Genomic DNA, 22,425 nt, shown 5'->3' with positions numbered 1-22,425 from the left:
AAGTATGTTCAACAGTTTCTAACTTAATAAAATAGTGTTGTACTATTTTAAGTGTTGGTGGCCTTTATGTGTTCCACGGATCCAGAGCACCCAACACAACATGATACAGGAGTTGAGGGATGTTAGAACTTCTTAGACCTACCTGCAAGTGATCTGCCTTCCACCAGCATACAGTCATCCTGCAAAATGGACAGCGTCCACCCGCTGCCGCCGCTCTGCATCACCGGTAACCTGGGGGCCAACTGAAAGATATTCAAACAACGCTTCCAGCTCTACCTTGAAGCCACAGACCGGGAAGCTGCCTCAGACACCAGGAAGATCGCTCTCTTCCTATCCACGGCCGGGGAACATGCCATCCGCATTTTCAATTCTCTCACCTTTGCTGATGGTGAAGATAAATCAAAATTCAAGACGGTCCTCCTCAAGTTTGACAGTCACTGCAACATCGAGGTGAATGAAAGTTGAGTGCTATGTATTCCAACAGAGTTTGCAGGGTAAGGATGAACCTTTCCAGTCCTTTCTCACCCACCTCCGCATCCTTGCGCAGTCCTGCAATTACGGGCCCACTTCCGACTCCATGATACACGACCAGATCGTTTTCGGTGGTCAGTCGGACCCCCTACACCAGCAGCTCCTCAAGGTAAAGAAGCTCATCCTAGCGATTGCCATCGAGACCTGCATGATACACGAACACGCCATTAGTCAGTATTCCCACATCCAAGCGGCTGAAACGGCGCGGCAAGGTCCCCACGAGGCAGAACGGGTCCAAGCAATCGAGCAACTCCAGGGCCTCAGCCTGGATGAGGGCGGCCATTTCGCTTGCTTTTCGCGGACTCCCACGCTTGTGCGCACCGAACGAGGGAACGGCGACGTCGACGAATGTACTGCACAGGTGCGCACCATGTACGACCGCACCACGCATGCACAGTGGCGCAGCGAAGGTACTGACGCTACAACGTGTGGCAACTGTGGCTCCGCCCACTTAAAGCGGCAATGCCCTGCCAAATCCCGACGATGCCTGAGATGTGGCAAACTTGGCCACTATGCTGATCAGCTCAGCCTGCCAACTCTTATTGCTCCAGCCAGCCTTGCAGGAATGTCCGGGCCATTCAACCCACGGTCACCGGGTCCGATTTGGACCTGCTACCCGATATTGACACCGAGGACCCGAAGGCGCCTTTTCGAGTCGGTAAATTACAAAAAACAGGGTGTCCCCGAAGCAAAGAATCCAGCCTCTATCGGTATACAGCATCGATCCAGACGATGAGTGGTGTGCCACCCTTACGGTCAACCGGTCCCAAATACGATTCCACCTGGACACTGGTGCCTCCGCCAATCTCATTGCGTGGTCTGACCTTCAAAGCCTTCGTGTCAAACCAGCCATCCTCCCATCAGCCTGCCAGCTATTAGATTATAATGGCAATGCCATTGCTGCCAGCGGCTCATGCCAACTTGAAGTGATGCACAGGTCATGCAAAGCCATCCTTCCCTTTGAAATCGTGGGCTCCTCGAAAGCCTCCCTGCTTGGCACGCAGGCATGCAAGCTGTTGAACCTAGTTCAGAGAGTTCACTCTCTCTCTCCTGCTGACGTGTCTGCCTTTCAGGTCCCTGACTTCAGGGCGCAGCTCGACGCCATTATCAACCAGTACCACAAAGTCGTCGAGGGCATGGGCAAGCTCCCGTACACCTACAAGATTTTATTAAAACAGAACGCCACGCCTGTGGTGCACGCACCTCGCAGGGTCCCAGCACCCCTTAAGGACCGCCTCAAGCAGCAGCTGCAGGACCTCCAGAACCAAGGAGTGATTTCCAAAGTCACGGAACCGACCGACTGGGTCAGCTCCATGGTATGTGCAAAAAAGCTTTCCGGGAATTGAGAATTTGCATTGATCCCAAGGATCTAAATCGCAATATCATGTGAGAGCACTATCCAATTCCCAAGCGCGAAGAGCTCACATGTGAGATGGCTCGCGCCAAGCTCTTTACCAAACTCGACGCCGCAAAAGGATTCTGGCAAATCCAGCTCGATAAATCCAGCAGGAAACTTTGCACATTTAACACCCCCTTTGGCAGATATTGTTACAACAGGATGCCGTTTAGGATCATATCTGCATCAGAAGTGTTCCATAGGATCATGGAACAAATGATGGAAGGTACTGAAGGTGTTCGCATCTATGTCGATGACATAATCATTTGGTCCACCACCCCGCAGGAGCATGGTAGTCGCCTCCAGCGCGTATTCAGACATATACATGAGCATGGCCTCCGCCTCAACAGGGCCAAATGCTCTTTTGGTCAGACGGAACACAAGTTCCTTGGGGACCACATCTCCCAATTGGGTGTGCAGCCGGATGCGGACAAGGTATCTGCCATCACAGCTATGAAAACACCAGAGGACAAGAAGGTGGTCCTCCGATTTCTGGGCATGGTCAATTTTTTCGGGAAATTCATCCCTAACCTCGCCTCTCATACCACGGGTCTCAGGAACCTGGTCAGGAAGATGACAGACTTCCAATGGCTCCCTGCCGTCGAGCGCGAATCGAGAGAACTTAAGACAAAACTGACCACGGCCCCGGTCTTAGCTTTCTTTGATCCAGCAAAGGAGACCAAAGTTTTGACCGATGCCAGTCAATCCGGCATTGGGGCAGTGCTCCTTCAACGTGATGAGGCCTCATCATGGGCCCCCGTTGCATATGCGTCACGTGTGATGACCCCCATGGAGCAGCGCTGCGCACAGATAGAAAAGGAGTGCCTGGGCCTTCTGACCTGTGTGGTTAAGTTTCACACCATCGAGACCGACCATCGCCCGCTGGTCAATATAATACAGAAAGACTTAAACGACATGGCACCTCGCCTCCAGCATATTCTTCTCAAGCTCCAGCGTTACGACTTCCAGCTGGTATACACCCCAGGCAAAGACCTCATCATTGCTGACGCTCTCTCCAGGGCAGTCAACACTCCAGGTGACCCAGCGGGATTTATCTGCCAGGTTGACGCCCATGTGGCATTCGCGGCCTCCAATCTACCTGCCTTGGATGAACGCCTCGTCCGAATTCGCTGCGAGACGGTGGCTGACCCCTTGCTACAGCGTGTCATGCGCCACCTAACAGACGGGTGACTCAAGGGCCAATGCCCTCAGTTCTATAATGTCAGAGATGATCTGGCGGTAGTAGACGGGGTTCTTCTAAAACTGGACCGCATTGTCATCCCGCATAGCATGCGCCAGCTTGTCCTGGAACAACTACACGAGGGCCACCTAGGCATGAAAAAGTGCTGCCGACAGGCCAGAGAGGCAGTGTACTGGCCCAGCATAAATGAGGACATAGCCAACACAGTGCTCAACTGCCCCACTTGTCAGCGCTTCCAGCCGGCCCAACCACGTGAGACCCTGCAGCCCCATGAGTTGGTCACGTCACCATGGACCAAGGTGGGCATCGACCTGTTCCATGCGCTGGGTAGAGACTATGTCCTGATCACGGACTACTTTTTGAATTACCCGGAGGTGATACGGTGCACGAGCTCACCTCGTCTGCAGTCATTCGTGCATGTAAAGAAACCTTTGCTCGACACGGCAGCCCGCTCACGGTTATGTCGGACAATGGCCCCTGCTTTGCCAGCCAAGAATGGTCCAACTTTGCCAGGCGGTACAATTTTGCCCATGTGACGTCCAGTCCCCTGTACCCCCAATCCAACGGCAAAGCGGAGAAGGGAGTACATATCGTCAAACAGCTCCTAGGCAAGGCTGCTGATGCTGGGTCTGATTTCTACATTGCCTTGCCGGCCTATCGCTCCGCCCCACTGTCCACTGGCCTGTCGCCAGCCCAGTTACTCATGGGTCACACCTTGAGGACGACGGTGCCGTCCATCCATGTCCCAGACCTCGACCACGTTCCGGTCCTTCGCCGGATGCAGCTGTCTCGTGCACAGCACAAGGCGACTCATGACTCCCGTGCAGCTGATCTCCCTCCTCTGGCTCCAGATGACAACGTCCGCGTCCATCTTCAGGATGGTGGCTGGTCTGCAATCGCTGTTGTCCATCGGCAGGTGGCCCCCTGCTCGTTCCTGATTCGTCTACCGGATGGCTCTATTCTGCACCGCAATCGACGCGCCCTTAATCTCGTTCCAAGCTCGCCACGTGATCCTCCAGTGTCGCCTCGCCCTCCTGCTGACCCTGCCACGGACTATGCAGAGCTTCCTGTCACTCTACCTCCCCCTGACTTTGACGCAGTCCAGCCCGCTCCTCGACCCACCCTTGAGGCGGTCAACCAGAATTCGTCGCCCACCTCAGAGACTAAATTTATGAACTTTTCGAATTTATGGACTCTCTGAATTGTTTTGTTGCTTTGTTTAATCGTTTCCCTGGTTTGTATATAGTGTTGATCTCGTTATTTTTGTTGCAGACTGCTTCTCTGCACCAGGCACCTTCCCATGTAAATAGCTTAGTTCTCATGTACGTAGTCCTGTAAATATGTCTTCGCACCCCACACGTAGTTAGGAACATTCTCACCACACATTATTTATTGCCACACACATACATTTCTTTATAAAAGGGCCGATGTCATAATATACACCAGTATATCATGGTGCAGACACACACACACTGATGGACACACAGCAAGACCAATCAACACACACAACACCGCAGCCAATCACCAGTTAGAGTACACTCACGAAAAGATAGGGGGCATCAGAGTTCCCGCTCATTCGGGGTGCAGCCTCTCAGAAGGACAGAGCTTACAGCTTACAGCACAGATCTTCACCATGTGCTGAGTGCATAGACTGGTTAGGACAGGCATAGGTCTTTAGTTTAATCTAACATCGTGTTAACCCACAGTGAAAGTATGTTCAACAGTTTCTAACTTAATAATATAGTGTTGTACTATTTTAAGCGTTGGTGGCCTGTATGTGTTCCACGGATCAAGAGCACCCAACACAACAATGACAACCTCAAGTCTGGAGCTCAAAGGCCAGAAACTGTGTGAGTAGCTGTTTACATAGTGAATGGCGGGTTTCGTTCCTTTGCCGCTGGCTCGGATTTTGCGAACAATCAATTAAAATTAAAATACTGTTTTGTCACTCACATGCAAGCTCATGTCCCTTTGAAATAAACTACCCGGTCTGATCCCCATTCCTAATTTCTACAGTAAGATTGAAATATGTGATTTGAAACTGAGAGTGGGTAGGGTACGATTCTGGACAAAATTACAGAAAAGGGTCTGCATGAGGGAACTGAATTGCAGATTTTTTTGAGAAGCTCTTGTGATTACACCTATTTTGGGGAATATTTCTTTTTTTTGGATTCTAAATGAGTTTGTCACTGTGTTGGCCATGAGCTCGGGAATGCCAGCTGTGAGATTGGATTTATCTTTGTATTCGTAGGGCAAACAATAGCAATTCCTCAGGAATTGTACAGCGTGAGCTTAACCTCTCTAGACTTTGAATTCAGCTCTATTCCTTTGAGGTAGCTGAGGACCATGGTCACTGGTTTAAACAAAAGCAATGTTCTACTCCTGTCAACTTGAATTAACTATGGTTGTCTCAATATCTTTGTTGGTTCATGATACAGGGAGTGGAGATAGTCGAAGAGTACCGAAACATTCCGACTTAAATTCAGTTAGAATACCTTGATTGGAAAAATCAATTGAATTTTAACACTCAAAAAACTGAAATATATCTGGACCCCATCCATAAATTAGGCTTGTCTGGTTAATTTACCATTTGGGTGGTGATCAGAATCCTGTTGGGTTGTGGTGCTTGGGTCCCTGCTTCACTTTAAATATTTCACGTTTGCTTTTTGCCTGCATTGGCCATTAATATTTAATGTCCATAACTTATCTGATTTCTGCAAAGACCCCTCTGCTCAATCCCTGTTTCTGAATTAGCTAGCTCACCTCAGTACTAGAGGTGTTACGGGTAACCTAACTGCTGTCGGACAGGGAAAGGAAAATCAATCACTGATGAGCTCATGCTTGTGTAAATCAAATAAAGACACAATTGAGATCAAAAGTGATACCCTCCGCAGTTGATTAGACATGGATTTTCTGACAATTTTGTCTTTACAGAGTACAAAGTATGTATTGCTAAATCTTGGGGGTTGGTACATATAAATTTTAGACCCATGGTTTCATTCAGCTGATTTTCTTGCCAGGGTCTAGAGGCACGTTTTGGTGCGTGAATGGCCAGACTTAGTGAGGATGACTTTGGACCCGCATTAGCCATGCGCGAGATGGCACCGCGGGCACAAAACCACATGAGAATCAGGAAATGTCATTCTCACTGGCGAGAACGCCTTTTCCAATTTTACCCGCCTCCTCACCGGTGACATAACGAGATTCCCACCCTCACTTCTTTTAATATATTTACATCTGTTTAAAGATCTTCTCCACCACGTGATTCCCCCCCCCACCCAAAGAATAGTGAAACCTTGCCAACGTGACGTCGTGTTTGCGAGGTTCACAAAGGGTTTGTGAAGATGGGAAACATAGAACATAGAACATAGAACAATACAGCGCAGTACAGGCCCTTCGGCCCACAATGTTGCACCGAAACAAAAGCCATCTAACCTACACTATGCCATTATCATCCATATGTTTATCCAATAAACTTTTAAATGCCCTCAATGTTGGCGAGTTCACTACTGTAGCAGGTAGGGCATTCCACGGCCTCACTACTCTTTGCGTAAAGAACCTACCTCTGACCTCTGTCCTATATCTATTACCCCTCAGTTTAAAGTTATGTCCCCTCGTGCCAGCCATTTCCATCCGCGGGAGAAGGCTCTCACTGTCCACCCTATCCAACCCCCTGATCATTTTGTATTCCTCTATTAAGTCTCCTCTTAACCTTCTTCTCTCCAACGAAAACAACCTCAAGTCCATCAGCCTTTCCTCATAAGATTTTCCCTCCATACCAGGCAACATCCTGGTAAATCTCCTCTGCACCCGCTCCAAAGCCTCCATGTCCTTCCTATAATGCGGTGACAAGAACTGTACGCAATACTCCAAATGCGGCCGTACCAGAGTTCTGTACAGCTGCAACATGACCTCCCGACTCCGGAACTCAATCCCTCTACCAATAAAGGCCAACACTCCATAGGCCTTCTTCACAACCCTATGAACCTGGGTGGCAACTTTCAGGGATCTATGTACATGGACACCTAGATCCCTCTGCTCATCCACACTTTCAAGAACTTTACCATTAGCCAAATATTCCGCATTCCTGTTATTCCTTCCAAAGTGAATCACCTCACACTTCTCTACATTAAACTCCATTTGCCACCTCTCAGCCCAGCTCTGCAGCTTATCTATATCCCTCTGTAACCTGCTACATCCTTCCACACTATCGACAACACCACCGACTTTAGTATCGTCTGCAAATTTACTCACCCACCCTTCTGCGCCTTCCTCTAGGTCATTGATAAAAATGACAGACAGCAACGGCCCCAGAACAGATCCTTGTGGTACTCCACTTGTGACTGTACTCCATTCTGAACATTTCCCATCAACCACCACCCTCTGTCTTCTTTCAGCTAGCCAATTTCTGATCCACATCTCTAAATCACCCTCAATACCCAGCCTCCGTATTTTCTGCAATAGCCTACCGTGGGAAACCTTATCAAACGCTTTGCTGAAATCCATATACACCACATCAACTGCTCTACCCTCATCTACCTGTTCAGTCACCTTCTCAAAGAACTCAGTAAGGTTTGTGAGGCATGACCTACCCTTCACAAAGCCATGCTGACTATCCCTGATCATATTATTCCTATCTAGATGATTATAAATCTTGTCTCTTATAATCCCCTCCAAGACTTTACCCACTACAGACGTGAGGCTCACCGGTCTATAGTTGCCGGGGTTGTCTCTGCTCCCCTTTTTGAACAAAGGGACCACATTTGCTGTCCTCCAGTCCTCTGGCACTATTCCTGTAGCCAATGATGACATAAAAATCAAAGCCAAAGGTCCAGCAATCTCTTCCCTGGCCTCCCAGAGTATCCTAGGATAAATCCCATCAGGTCCCGGGGACTTATCTATTTTAAGCCTGTCCAGAATTGCCAACACCTCTTCCCTACGTACCTCAATGCCATCTATTCTATTAGCCTGGGGCTCAGCATTCTCCTCCACAACATTATCTTTTTCCTGAGTGAATACTGACGAAAAATATTCATTTAGTATCTCGCCTATCTCTTCAGACTCCACACACAATTTCCCATCCCTGTCCTTGACTGGTCCTACTCTTTCCCTAGTCATTCGCTTATTCCTGACATACCTATAGAAAGCTTTTGGGTTTTCCTTGATCCTTCCTGCCAAATACTTCTCATGTCCCCTCCTTGCTCGTCTTAGCTCTCTCTTTAGATCCTTCCTCGCTACCTTGTAACTATTCATCGCCTCAACTGAAACTTCACACCTCATCTTCACATAGGCCTCCTTCTTCCTCTTAACAAGAGATTCCACTTCCTTGGTAAACCACGGTTCCCTCGCTCGACGCCTTTCTCCCTGCCTGACCGGTACATACTTATCAAGAACACGCAGTAGCTGATCCTTGAACAAGCCCCACTTATCCAGTGTGCCCAACACTTGCAGCCTACTTCTCGACCTTATCCCCCCCAAGTCACATCTAATGGCATCATAATTGCCCTTCCCCCAGCTATAACTCTTGCCCTGCGGTGTATACTTATCCCTTTCCATCATTAACGTAAACGTCACCGAATTGTGGTCACTGTCCCCAAAGTGCTCTCCTACCTCCAAATCCAACACCTGGCCTGGTTCATTACCCAAAACCAAATCCAACGTGGCCTCGCCTCTTGTTGGCCTGTCAACATACTGTTTCAGGAAACCCTCCTGCACACACTGTACAAAAAACGACCCATCTATTGTACTCGAACTATATCTTTTCCAGTCAATATTTGGAAAGTTAAAGTCTCCCATAATAACTACCCTGTTACTTTCGCTCTTATCCAGAATCATCTTCGCCATCCTTTCCTCTACATCCCTAGAACTATTAGGAGGCCTATAAAAAACTTCCAACAGGGTGACCTCTCCTTTCCTGTTTCTAACTTCAGCCCATACTACCTCGGAAGAAGAGTCCCCAACTAGCATCCTCTCCGCCACCGTAATACTGCTCTTGACTAGCAGCGCCACACCTCCCCCTCTTTTGCCTCCTTCTCTGAGCTTACTAAAACACCTAAACCCCGGAACCTGCAACATCCATTCCTGTCCCTGCTCTATCCATGTCTCCGAAATGGCCACAACATCGAAGTCCCAGGTACCAACCCATGCTGCCAGTTCCCCTACCTTATTTCGTATACTCCTGGCATTGAAGTAGACACACTTCAAATCACCTACCTGAACACTGGCCCCCTCCTGCGACGTCAAATCTGTGCTCCTGACCTCTATACTCTCATTCTCCCTTACCCTGAAACTACAATCCAGGTTCCCATGCCCCTGCTGCATTAGTTTAAACCCCCCCCAAATAGCACTAACAAATCTCCCCCCCAGGATATTTGTGCCCCTCAGGTTCAGATGTGGACCATCCTGTCTGTAGAGGTCCCACCTTCCCCAGAAAGAGCCCCAGTTATCCAGAAATCTGAATCCCTCCCGCCTGCACCATCCCTGTAGCCACGTGTTTAAATGCTCTCTCTCCCTATTCCTCATCTCACTATCATGTGGCATGGGCAACAACCCAGAGATAACAACTCTGTTTGTTCTAGTTCTGAGCTTCCATCCTAGCTCCCTGAAAGCCTGCCTGACATCCTTGTCCCCTTTCCTACCTATGTCGTTAGCGCCAATGTGGACCACGACTTGGGGCTGCTCCCCCTCCCCCCTAAGGACCCGGAAAACACGATCCGAGACATCACGTACCCTTGCACCTGGGAGGCAACATACCAAACGTGAGTCTCTCACGCTCCCACAAAATCTCCTATCTGTGCCCCTGACTATAGAGTCCCCAATTACTAATGCTCTGCTCCCCTCCCCCCTTCCCTTCTGAGCAACGGGGACAGACTCCGTGCCAGAGGCCCGTACCCCATGGCTTACCCCTGGTAAGTCGTCCCCCCCCACAAGTATCCAAAGCGGTATACTTGTTTCTCAGGGGAACGACCGCAGGGGACCCCTGCACTGACTGCTTTTTCCCAGTCCCTCTTACAGTTACCCACCTATCTCCAATCTTTGGTGTAACTAATTCCCTGAAGCTGCTATCTATGACCCCTTCTGCCTCCCGAATGATCCGAAGTTCTTCCAACTCCAGCTCCAGTTCCCGAACTCGGTCTTGGTTGAAGAAACAGTTGAAGAGATCCCAGCGGAGGCGCAAAGTATAGACACCGGTGGGAGAGGGACATTCCCGGGCTGTGCCCAGGCACTGCCTATGCCACATGTCAGTACGGCTAGTTGGCATTGCCAACTTGGCAGTGCCAACCTGTGCCGGGGTGGGGTCTATTCTCTGGGAAGCCCCATAGGAGGGGCTCCCCTTATGCGTGTTGGGGAAGGCTGATGCCTGTGAGGGGGGAGGAAGAGTGCCGCTAAGATTACAGAGGTTGGGTGGGGGAAGAGGGCGAAGGTTATGGTGAAGGGGTAGAGCGTCCTCGAGACTGTGGTGATTCAGGAGAGAGGGGAGAATGCCTGTGTGAAATGCTGGTGTGAGTGCAGTGGTGGGGAGATGCCTGCGACGGGGGGTAGGAGAGAAGGGAGAGCCCAGATGTCTGCAAAGGAGTGGAGGATGATCTCCGTGTTGTGGTGGTGGCGTGCCCCGGTGTTGGCATTGGTTGAGGGGTGAGGAGACCCATTGTTTGTGAGGGTGTCCTCAGTGTACGTTTAGGGGGCATGGTCTGGGTGGGTGTTTACTTCCTGTGCTGATCGCGGGGCCTTTAAATGATGGCACCCTGATTTCTGTAGAGCCTGCCTTGACAGCTCTATCAGGCCCTGTCCCTCCACACCGACAGCGCAAACCACGCCCACTCATTTATTTTTCTCAGAGTGGCCGAAAATCTGGACTAAAATCCCAACTGTGCAGCTGGTGAGGTATATGCCAGTCAGAACCTGACACGTTGAAAAAATCTGCCAAAATTCCACCCAGTACTTTATCAGAGAAAATCCGATTTTCCTTCACATTCCCAAGCCCACCCCATTTTCCTTTGACCTTTTTGCGGTTGGAAATTCCGCGTGTGCAAAACACACACCCACTTTGCTGAAATCTGGAGCGAAATTCTCCGTTATCGGCGGAACGTCCGCCGATCGGCGCAAAAAACGGCGCAAATCCCACTTGCGTCACGTCATAAAAATGGGACGTCTCCGGCCCGAAATGGGCTAGCAGCGACGTAACGGGATCCGCGCTTGCGCAGTGGTTCACGCCGTGCAGCGTCATACGCGCTGCACGGCGTGACGGCTCATAAGGCCGCGCAGCTCCCCCCCACCCGACCAGATCACCCGACCGCAACACCCGACTGGATGGCTGGCCGTCGCTCAGCCCCGAGGTTCGAGTCACGCGATGTGGAGGCGCTCCTGGATGCGGTGGAGCAGAGGAGGGACGCCCTGTATCCCGGGCACGGCCGCAGAGTTGCCCCACGCCACATCCGGCGTCTGTGGAGGGAAGTGGATGAGGCCATCACCGCTGTGGCCCTGACACCACGGACAGGCACCCAGTGCCACAAGAAGGTGAACGACCTCATCAGAGCAGGCAGGGTGAGCCTCCCCATATCCCCCCCTCCCCCATATCCCCCCTCCCCCATATCCCCCCTCCCCCATATCCCCCCTCCCCCATATCCCCATATCCCCATATCCCCCCTCCCCCATATCCCCCCTCCCCCATATCCCCCTCCCCCATATCCCCCCTCATCCCCCTCCCCCATATCCCCCCTCATCCCCCCTCCCCCATTTCCCCCCTCCCCCATATCCCCCCTCATCCCCCCTCCCCCATATCCCCCCCTCCCCCATATCCCATATATTCCCCCTCCCCCATATACCCCCTCCCCCATATACCCCCTCCCCCATATCCCGCATATCCCCCCTATCCCCCTCCCCCTATCCCCCCTCCCCCCTATCCCCCCTCCCCCATATCCCGCATATCCCCCCCTCCCCCATATCCCCCTCCCCATATCCCCCCTCCCCCATATCCCCCATATCCCCCCTCCCCCCATATCCCCCCTCCCCCATATCCCCCATATGCCCCATATCCCCAAGTGAATCCAGCCCTAACCTTAACCTCTGCAATGCACGCGCAACCGATGGCGTGCATTCATATACCTGCCTAACACTGTTGCCTTTTACCCCTGCCACCACCCCCCCCCCCACAGGAGAAGCGCGCACACAACAATAGGGAGCATGTGAGGACTGGAGGAGGGCCCGCTGATGAGAGGCCACTGACCGTACACGAGGAAAGGGCCCTGGAACTGGCTGGCGGACCTGAGGACCGCGAGGTTGCTGATGCAGAGGTCGGGGGCCCACGAGCAAGTGAGCCACCAACAGCCCGTCCCCATATCCCCCTCCCCTATATCCCCCTCCCCGTATCACCTGATCACTGCCTGATGTCGAACCATGCATGCTTCATTGTGTATCGCAGGACCCATCCCCGCAGATGCACACCGCCCGCAGGATGCTCCTCGGAGACCACAGGAGACGGAGAGACCCGCACCTCCGGCATGCGACGCCCGCAGGATGCCCCTCGGAGACCACAGGAGACGGAGAGACCCGCACCCTCCAGCATGCGACGCCCGCAGGATGCCCCTCGGAGACCACGGGAGACGGAGAAACCCGGACCCTCCAGCATGCGACGCCCGCAGGATGCCCCTCGGAGACCACGGGAGACGGAGAGACCCGGACCCTCCAGCATGCGACGCCCGCAGGATGCCCCTCGGAGACCACGGGAGACGGAGAGACCCGGACCCTCCAGCATGCGACGCCCGCAGGATGCCCCTCGGAGACCACGGGAGACGGAGAGACCCGGACTCTCCAGCATGCGACGCCCGCAGGATGCCCCTCGCACACCACGGGAGACGGAGAGACCTGGAGCAACAGGGAGACGACACCCCCGTCACGTGCGGGAGTGACCACCCAGCGATGAGGGGGGCAGCCACAGGCCCCCGTCACATCCGAGCCAGGACAACACTATCCGGGACACCCCTACCCGGGACACCCCTACCCGGGACACCCCCTACCCGGGACAGCACTACCCGGGACACCCCTACCCGGGACACCCCTACCTGGGACACCCCTACCCGGGAAGACGAAATACCGGACAGTGACTCAGAGTGGATGGGTGGAGACGAAACCCCACCCCAAAGTGCCATGGAGTCAGAGTGGGACGAAGAGCACGACACAACGCCACTGCTGTCACCAACACCCTCCACCATCGCAGAAACACTCACCACGGTTGGGCACTTTAGTGATGAGGCGTCTGGTACACTCACTGGTGCGCACAACACAGCCGTCCCGGTACAGCAGGTGGAGGTAGGAGCAGCAGAGGGACCGGGCGGTCGGAGGGCAGCCCAGGTCAAGCGAACATCTGCCGCCCAGATGGATCCCGGGTTCCTGCAGTTACCACACCCACACATAGATCCGATGCAACCACCGGCACGGGGACGAGCGAATAGGGTGACGGGTGGCTTGCGGCGGCTGCGGTCGCAGGTGGAGGAGTCCACCCGCGTCCAGGAGCTGGGAGTGGTCCCGGTCATGCGTGCCACCCAGGCTGACACCGCACGGGTGGCGTCCGCGGTGGAGGTAATGGGTGCGACGGTGTCAGACATGGGGAACGGTTTCCGAGGCCTGGGGCCTTCCGTGCAGGCAGCGTCTGTGGCCCAGGAAATGGCTGCCCTCTCACAGGAGGCCATGAGCCAGTGCCAGCGCCAGATGGCAGAGGCGCTCAACGCCATAGCCCAGTCTCAGCAGGCCATGGCCCAGTCTCTGCAGGCCATGGCCCAGCAGGCCATCGCTGAGGGCATCGGCGCCAGTGGCCATGTGCGAGCCGGCATCGCACTGTCACAGACAGGGTTTGACAACCCCCTGGGCTCCATGGCTGCAAACCTGCAGACCCCTGTCGATACCAGCACGGGCCTCCAGGACTGGCAGCGCCAGATGTCGGGGGCGCGTCGGATGGCCAGTCCGTTCGCATCCCCCACCCATGTAGAGGCCTGGGGGCCATCGGGCACCCCGAGGGAGGAGGAGGTGGTGTGGTCCGTCCCGGCTCCCTCTGTAGGGGAGGTCCCGGTACACCGCGACACCTCGGACTCCCCCCCTTCCGTCTGGGGAACCACATAGACGTAGTCAAAGGGCCCGTAAGGCCAAACAATTAGACACTGAGTAAGTTGGCACGGGTGCAGGGCACAGATGAGTTTTAGGGGCTAGGGCACGTGCATGAACTCCTTTGGTTATTAAAGTCAATGTTACACCTACCGAAGCTGCCTTTGTGCTCTGTCCAAAGCGTGTGGGCGTGTCATGTACGTTGAGCGCAAGTGTGTTTGTGACGGGTGGTCTTACCTCAGCCCCAGGTGAGTCTGCCCCCTTCTCCCTGGGCCGCCATCAACATCCCCCGGGCAGAGGACGGGACCGTGCGCTGCAGTGTCACAGCCGCATGCAGGGATGGTCCGGGTGGATGGTGGTACTGTGGCCATGGGTCAGACATAGTCCAACGATGTAGAGCCAGGAGCTCATCGCAGGGCGGGTTGTCATCATCCTCCATGGCCTGCGATAGACACGCGTCCACCCGCAACTGGGTGAGCCCGGCCCGTTGTGCCGCCGGTGGATCGGCAATTGGGGGGGGGGGGGGGGGGGTGGTGTGCATGCGGGTAGAGTGTGGGGGGTTGGGGAGGGGGGGGGGTGCTGGGTGGGTGGGGGGTGTGGGTGGTCGGCTGTTGCCATGGTGTGCGGTCTGTGGCCATACTACCCGATTCCCACGTCCATCTAGTCAGTGAAGCGGGCGTCTATCAGTCTGCCCCGTGCCCGCTGGGCCAGCCGGTAACGGTGGACAGCCACCCGCCTGTGTCTACCCCGTCTGCCCTGACCATTGCCCCCATCCCCCTCATCTGGGGAGGACTGGGCCTCTTCCTGCTGCTCCTCCACTCCGCCCTCCTCTGCCTGTGGCACATCGCCCCTCTGCTGGGCTATGTTGTGCAGGACGCAGCACGCCACAATGATGCGGCCGACCCTATCTGACCGATACTGGAGGGCGCCCCCAGAGAGGTCCAGGCACCTGAAACGCATCTTCAGCACGCCAAAGCACCTCATCGAATAGGTCCCCTTCCTATTAGTGAATACGGCCCTGTTATCTGCAGGTGGCCGCACGGCGACGTGCATCCCATCGATCGCGCCCTCGACCATGGGGAACCCGGCAACCGCAGAGAAGCCCACGGCCCGGGCATCTTGGCTGGCCCGGTCCACGGGGAAGCGGATGTAGCGGTGCGCCATGGCATAAAGGGCATCTGTCACTGCCCGGATGCACCGATGCACCGATGTCTGCGATATGCCGGACAGGTCCCCACTCGGTGCCTGGAATGACCCCGTTGCATAAAGGTTCAGGGCCACCGTAACCTTGACGGACACGGGGAGAGGGTGTCCCCCGCCAGTGCCACGCGGTGACAGGTGTGCCAGCAGGTGGCAGATGTGTGCCACGGTTTCCCGGCTCATCCGGAGTCTCCTCCTGCATTCCCGGTCCGTGAGGTCCTGGTATGACTGCCGGGGCCGGTACACATGGGGCGCCCTCGGGTGCCTCCGTTGCCGTGGGGCCGCGACGTCCTCCTCCCCCTCCTCGTCCTGTCGGTCAGGTGTCCCTCCAGCCTGGGCGGCTGCCGCCTGCCCCTCTGCAGCAGCCTGCGCCGCCTCTCTGGCACACTCCTCCTCCTCCTCCTCATCCAGGGCAACATAGACATGAGCGGCTGCCACCACGGCGGCCAACATCGCTGGATGGTCTGAAAACATGACGGCCTGGTGCAGGGGGGGGGGGGGGGGGGGTGGGGGGGGGGGGAGGGGAACGACGACATGTCATCATTGCCCATATCCCCTCCTCCCCCCAGCCAGGTGGCATGGACCGCATGGGTCCAACTGTTGGAGGCTGGCACCTGGCCAGGTGGACCAACTCAATCGCCCTCCCATCACCCTCCTCGGCACGGACCCCCTCCCCAACCTCCACCCCAGCACGGACCCCCCCCCCAACCCCCAACCCCCACCCCGGCACGGACCCCCTCCACAACCTCACAACCTCCACCCCAGCACGGACCCCCCCCAACCCCAACCTCCACCCCAGCACGGACCCCCCCCAACCCCCAACCTCCACCCCAGCACGGACCCCCTCCCCAACCTCCACCCCAGCACGGACCCCCCCCCAACTCCCAACCTCCACCCCGGCACGGACCCCCTCCCCAACCTCCACCCCAGCACGGACCCCCCCCCCCCAACCCCCAACCTCCACCCCGGCACGGACCCCCCCAACCTCCAACCTCCACCCCGGCACGGACCCCCTCCCGGCACTCCCCCGGAGCCCAGCCTACTCTAACCATCCCCCCCCCCCCACCGCCGCACACACACACAAGCCGAGACACACCTCTCCTCACGCAATCAGTCTGCGGCCACGCCATTTCCTGCCCAGAGCCAACCCCCCAGGCCGTCACTCACCTCCACGCTCGTCGGCGTGAGCCTGGAGCAGCGGGTCACGCCGATGAAAAGGAGGTTTGATCCACGTCGACGTGAACGGTCATCACGTCGACGGGACTTCGGCCCATCCGGGAGGGAGAATATCGGCAGGCCGAAAATCGGCTGCCTTGCGCAGACCCGTGACATTCTCCGCGGCAGCGGCGCCATTAACGCCCCGCCGACTCTTCTCCCTTCGGAGACTTCGGCGGGGGCGGGGGCGGGATTCACGGCGGCCAACGGCCATTCTCCGACCCGGCGGGGGGTCGGAGAATGACGCCCCCTATTCCCCATTTTAAATGGGGAGTGAAAATCTGATTTCCTTCCAGATACAACTTTTGTCTGGTGGTGCAGTGTTTTGGATGTCCATTAAAAGCACACCAGGTTTGTTCGTTTATGAAGAAAAATGGAAAGCCTGCTGAGGAGTCCGGAACATTTTGAAGGGAAAGTGTTAAATGTTTTCACAACTCCAAAAGTCACCTGGATTGCAATGTACATGTTTTTTTAATGCATTGATTCATCATAGAGATCAGTCGGTTAAAGGTAAATTGTCCCTTACTGTAATATCCCGCACGGACCTACGGGGTGCCATCCCCATTCTCCTTGCAGACGACAAGCTCCCCCACTAGAGGCGGCGTATCTCAATTACTCAATGGATATAAGGTTGGCCAAGAAGGCACCAACCAAGCATGAACTCGATGGGGGTCTACCAGGTAGTGATATATAGATATATATAATTTGTATAAGTAAAACTTTGTTCTTAATTGAATAGGTGTGGACTGCCCGTGACCTTATTAAACTTGCATTTACCAGCGTTGTGTATTTGTTCACATGAATTACAGAACTGTTCCAATGGAACAAGTGCCATGATGTGTGAAAAATGTCACAAAATATTCTGTCAGCCTGTGCTATCACCATTGGTTTTGACACTTTAAACACAGTTGAACCACCTTCTCCATTACATTAATTGACAGGCACACTACTTTGAAATTGAAATTAGCATTTTCCGTTCTTGCTTTCCCAGTGTTTAGTCTGTTGTTTGGATAGCAGTGGCCATTATCAATGCTTGGCTGAGTTTCAATTGCTAAAGAGTTTCAGCATAATAGGCATTCTATTCATCTGGCAATGAATGACAGTTTTAATAAGTTGTCCCTTTGACGCCGTTTGTGGTTGGTTGACACAAGCTATTAAGATCGCAAATATAAAAAATTTTTGTTCACATGGCAAAATGCATTTTTTCACAATATCGATGATATGGGGGGGGGTTATTTAAGGAGAGAGGTTTATTTTCTCTCCAGGAAATATAAAATATTTCATACTCAGTCCATACCTGCTTTTGGCCCATATCCTTTCCTTTACAAAACTCTATCTATCTCAGATTTAAAATTAACAGTTGTTCTCGCTTAAACTGCTGTTTATGGGAGAAAGTTCCAAACCTCTACCGCCCTTTGCAAGAAGAAGTGCTTCAATATTCTAGGTATAAAGGCTAGCATTCCATTAACCTTTTTGAGTATTTTCTGCACTTGTTCATGGCATTTTAAAGATCTATGCACTGAACACCCAAGTCGCTTTGGACACACACTGTATTTATCCTCTTTCCATTTGGAAAGTACTCTGCTCTATCCTTTTGCTGTGCCGCCCTGGGCAAGTGAGTGGGAAATTCCAGCCCCACTGTTCCCAACACTAGTGAATTAACTAATAATTCTCATTAAAATATCCAAAGCCCTTTGCTGCCCTATAATTACAGTCACCAGGTTTGTAACTTTGAACACACTTACTGTTCATGTATAAAAATAATAAATACAACTGGAGAGCAACAAGCTAACTTGCTACCCCCCTTAACTGTCCCAACCTTTACCCACACACACAAGACAGACAAAGACAAAGGGGGAGGGGTGAACTTAATAAGGATAATGGTCAAAAGATAAGAGACTTTGCTTCCAATGGTGGTCCTTGAGTTGTTTGTTATGTTCATATGAAATAATGGGTGGAGTCTCCCCCCAAAATGACTAACAGTCATTTTGGGCGTGAAAATTGGTGCAAACTATTTTGACATGATTCACAGCGAGATCTTCCTACACTTAGTTGTTTTTTGGGAGAGGGGAACTATTTGCATCAACATGGGGGTGAGGGGTAGGGCTAAATATGCCAGCAACTCTGGCTTCATAAAGATCAGGGCAGCCTTCTCAAAGGTGACAGTAAAGGCATCCACAACGCCCCCCCCCCCCCCCATAACATCGCCGGCATCGGGCTACAGTGCCCCCCCCCGCCACCATCCTCACAGGTGCCAACTTGGCGCAGACCACCATATCCTCAGAGCTGCCCAGCGTGGTCATCAAGTCTGGTCCCCTGCAGCGGAGACCAGTAATGAATCCCGTCGGCGCAATGTGAAGCCGTGGGTTAGAGAATAACGGGAGCTGGGAGAATTTGGCTTAAAGCCAATTTTGAATATGGTAATGTTGCTTAATACTGATTTTAATATGCTAATCTGGTCCATGCCCAGCAAAGGTACGAGCATTCTGCACTGTTCAGCGCCTGGCACAGATGTTTTGGGCCTCTTCTGCTATTCTCCCGACAAAGCAGGATTTATGCAGGACACAAAACGGCTGAAAAAGCACCCCAATGTCACTGTAAAATCAAAGGTGCTAATTCAAACAGGACAAATGAAAGGTTATCCAGTAAAGATTATATGGCTATAGTAGCCAAATACAGCAGGTAATTTTGTAATTTAGATGTCCAAGTTTCTTCGCGATCAAGGAGGCTGAGGGCCGAAATTCTCCGGGATTCTCTTTTCCCACTGGCAGTGCACCCCCACCCGCAAGATTCTGAGCGGCGTGGTGGCTTCATTGTGAAATCCCATTGACAAATGGTGGGAAGAGGGAATCCCTCCACCAGCGAACCGCGTCCCCAAGAAACACGCGGCCGGGGGACTGGAAAATCCAGCCCGAGATCTAAATTATCTGTTCAGATTCTGCTGTCACTATAGAAAGTCAATTGCCCCATGAATGATGAATAGCATCTCTATGGAAGGAGATTCATCATTCTCAAATGATGAACCTGTATATAATCCTATATCTTAGAAGAAGAATAACACCTCCACAGAGAAAGGCAGTCCACTCACACTTGCTTATATGGATGAGGCTGTATACTTTTTATAATAATAACCAACTGAAAACACAGCTATTAATCTCTTCAAAAAATTGGCTATTAAATGCCGTTGATTTGTCAGATAACAAATCTAATCCATAAAATTCTTACCAATTCATATTATTCTCAGAAAACGATCTCAACTTAAATTAATTCAGCAATCAGTACAGCTGAACTACAATGACATAACAGAACTGCTTTTGTATCCGTGAATATTTATTTTTGTCAATTAGGCCCAATAATTACATGTTATCTTCACCTTTTACACAATCAATGTTCAAATGCAGTTTACTGTAATTTTAAAGTTAGGAACAATTATTTCATGAATTTGTTGTCTGACATCTTATAAGATCACAAGAAATAGGAGCAGGAGGATGCCATTCGGCCCATCATGCCTGTTCCACCATTCAATACGATCATGGCTGATATGATTGTTGCCTGAACTCCACTTTCCTACCTCTCCCCATTAACTCTTTTGTAAATCAAAAATCTGCCGACCTCATCCTTGAATATATTCAATGATCCAGCTTCCACTGCTCTCTGTGCAAGAGAATTCCAAAGAATTCTCAAAGAGAATAAATAACTCTTAATGTCAGTCTTAAATAGGAGACTCCTTATTTTTAACCAGAGGCCCCTAGTTCTAGATTTCCCCAGGAGGGGAAACATCCTTTCAGCATCTAGCCTGTCAAGCTGCCTCAGAATCTTACATGCTTCGATACAATCATCTCTCATTTGTCTAAACTCCAATGAGCACAGTCCCAACCTGCTCAATCTTTCCTCTTAATCCCAGGAATCAGCCTGGTGAGCCTTCTTTGAACTGCTTCAAATGGAAGGATATCCCTGCTTAAATAAGGAGAGCGAAACTGTACACAATACTCTCATTTGTAATCTCACAAATGCCATGTGCACTTGTCGCAAGACATCCCTACTTATATACTCCAACCTTTTTGCAATAAAGATCAACATTTCATTTGTCTTCCTAATGATCAACACCTGCATACTAACCTTTGTGATTTGAGTGCAAGGACACCCAGATCCCTCTGCACCACGGTATTCTGCAGTCTCTCATCCTTTAAATAATATTCTGCTATAAGGGCAATTATGATGCCATTAGACGTGACTTGGGGGGGATAAGGTGGAGAAGTAGGCTGCAAGTGTTGGGCACACTGGATAAGTGGGGCTTGTTCAAGGATCAGCTACTGCGTGTTCTTGATAAGTATGTACCGGTCAGACAGGGAGGAAGGCGTCGAGCGAGGGAACCGTGGTTTACCAGGGAAGTGGAATCTCTTGTTAAGAGGAAGAAGAAGGCCTATGTGAAGATGAAGTGTGAAGTTTCGGTTGGGGCGATGGATAGTTACAAGGTAGCGAGGAAGGATCTAAAGAGAGAGCTAAGACGAGCAAGGAGGGGACATGAGAAGTATTTGGCAGGAAGGATCAAGGAAAACCCAAAAGCTTTCTATAGGTATGTCAGGAATAAGCGAATGACTAGGGAAAGAGTAGGACCAGTCAAGGACAGGGATGGGAAATTGTGTGTGGAGTCTGAAGAGATAGGCGAGATACTAAATGAATATTTTTCGTCAGTATTCACTCAGGAAAAAGATAATGTTGTGGAGGAGAATGCTGAGCCCCAGGCTAATAGAATAGATGGCATTGAGGTACGTAGGGAAGAGGTGTTGGCAATTCTGGACAGGCTGAAAATAGATAAGTCCCCGGGACCTGATGGGATTTATCCTAGGATTCTATGGGAGGCCAGGGAAGAGATTGCTGGACCTTTGGCTTTGATTTTTATGTCATCATTGGCTACAGGAATAGTGCCAGAGGACTGGAGGACAGCAAATGTGGTCCCTTTGTTCAAAAAGGGGAGCAGAGACAACCCCGGCAACTATAGACCGGTGAGCCTCACGTCTGTAGTGGGTAAAGTCTTGGAGGGGATTATAAGGGACAAGATTTATAATCATCTAGATAGGAATAATATGATCAGGGATAGTCAGCATGGCTTTGTGAAGGGTAGGTCATGCCTCACAAACCTTATTGAGTTCTTTGAGAAGGTGACTGAACAGGTAGACGAGGGTAGAGCAGTTGATGTGGTGTATATGGATTTCAGCAAAGCGTTTGATAAGGTTCCCCACGGTAGGCTATTGCAAAAAATACGGAGGCTGGGGATTGAGGGTGATTTAGAGATGTGGATCAGAAATTGGCTAGCTGAAAGAAGACAGAGGGTGGTGGTTGATGGGAAATGTTCAGAATGGAGTACAGTCACAAGTGGAGTACCACAAGGATCTGTTCTGGGGCCGTTGCTGTTTGTCATTTTTATCAATGACCTAGAGGAAGGCGCAGAAGGGTGGGTGAGTAAATTTGCAGACGATACTAAAGTCGGTGGTGTTGTCGATAGTGTGGAAGGATGTAGCAGGTTACAGAGGGATATAGATAAGCTGCAGAGCTGGGCTGAGAGGTGGAAAATGGAGTTTAATGTAGAGAAGTGTGAGGTGATTCACTTTGGAAGGAATAACAGGAATGCGGAATATTTGGCTAATGGTAAAGTTCTTGAAAGTGTGGCTGAGCAGAGGGATCTAGGTGTCCATGTACATAGATCCCTGAAAGTTGCCACCCAGGTTGATAGGATTGTGAAGAAGGCCTATGGAGTGTTGGCCTTTATTGGTAGAGGGATTGA

Source organism: Scyliorhinus torazame, chromosome 7 (assembly GCF_047496885.1).
Source record: "Scyliorhinus torazame isolate Kashiwa2021f chromosome 7, sScyTor2.1, whole genome shotgun sequence".
Taxonomy (NCBI): Eukaryota; Metazoa; Chordata; class Chondrichthyes; order Carcharhiniformes; family Scyliorhinidae; genus Scyliorhinus; species Scyliorhinus torazame.
The sequence above is the reverse complement of the archived record's forward strand: the minus strand, read 5'-3'. Positions refer to the sequence as shown.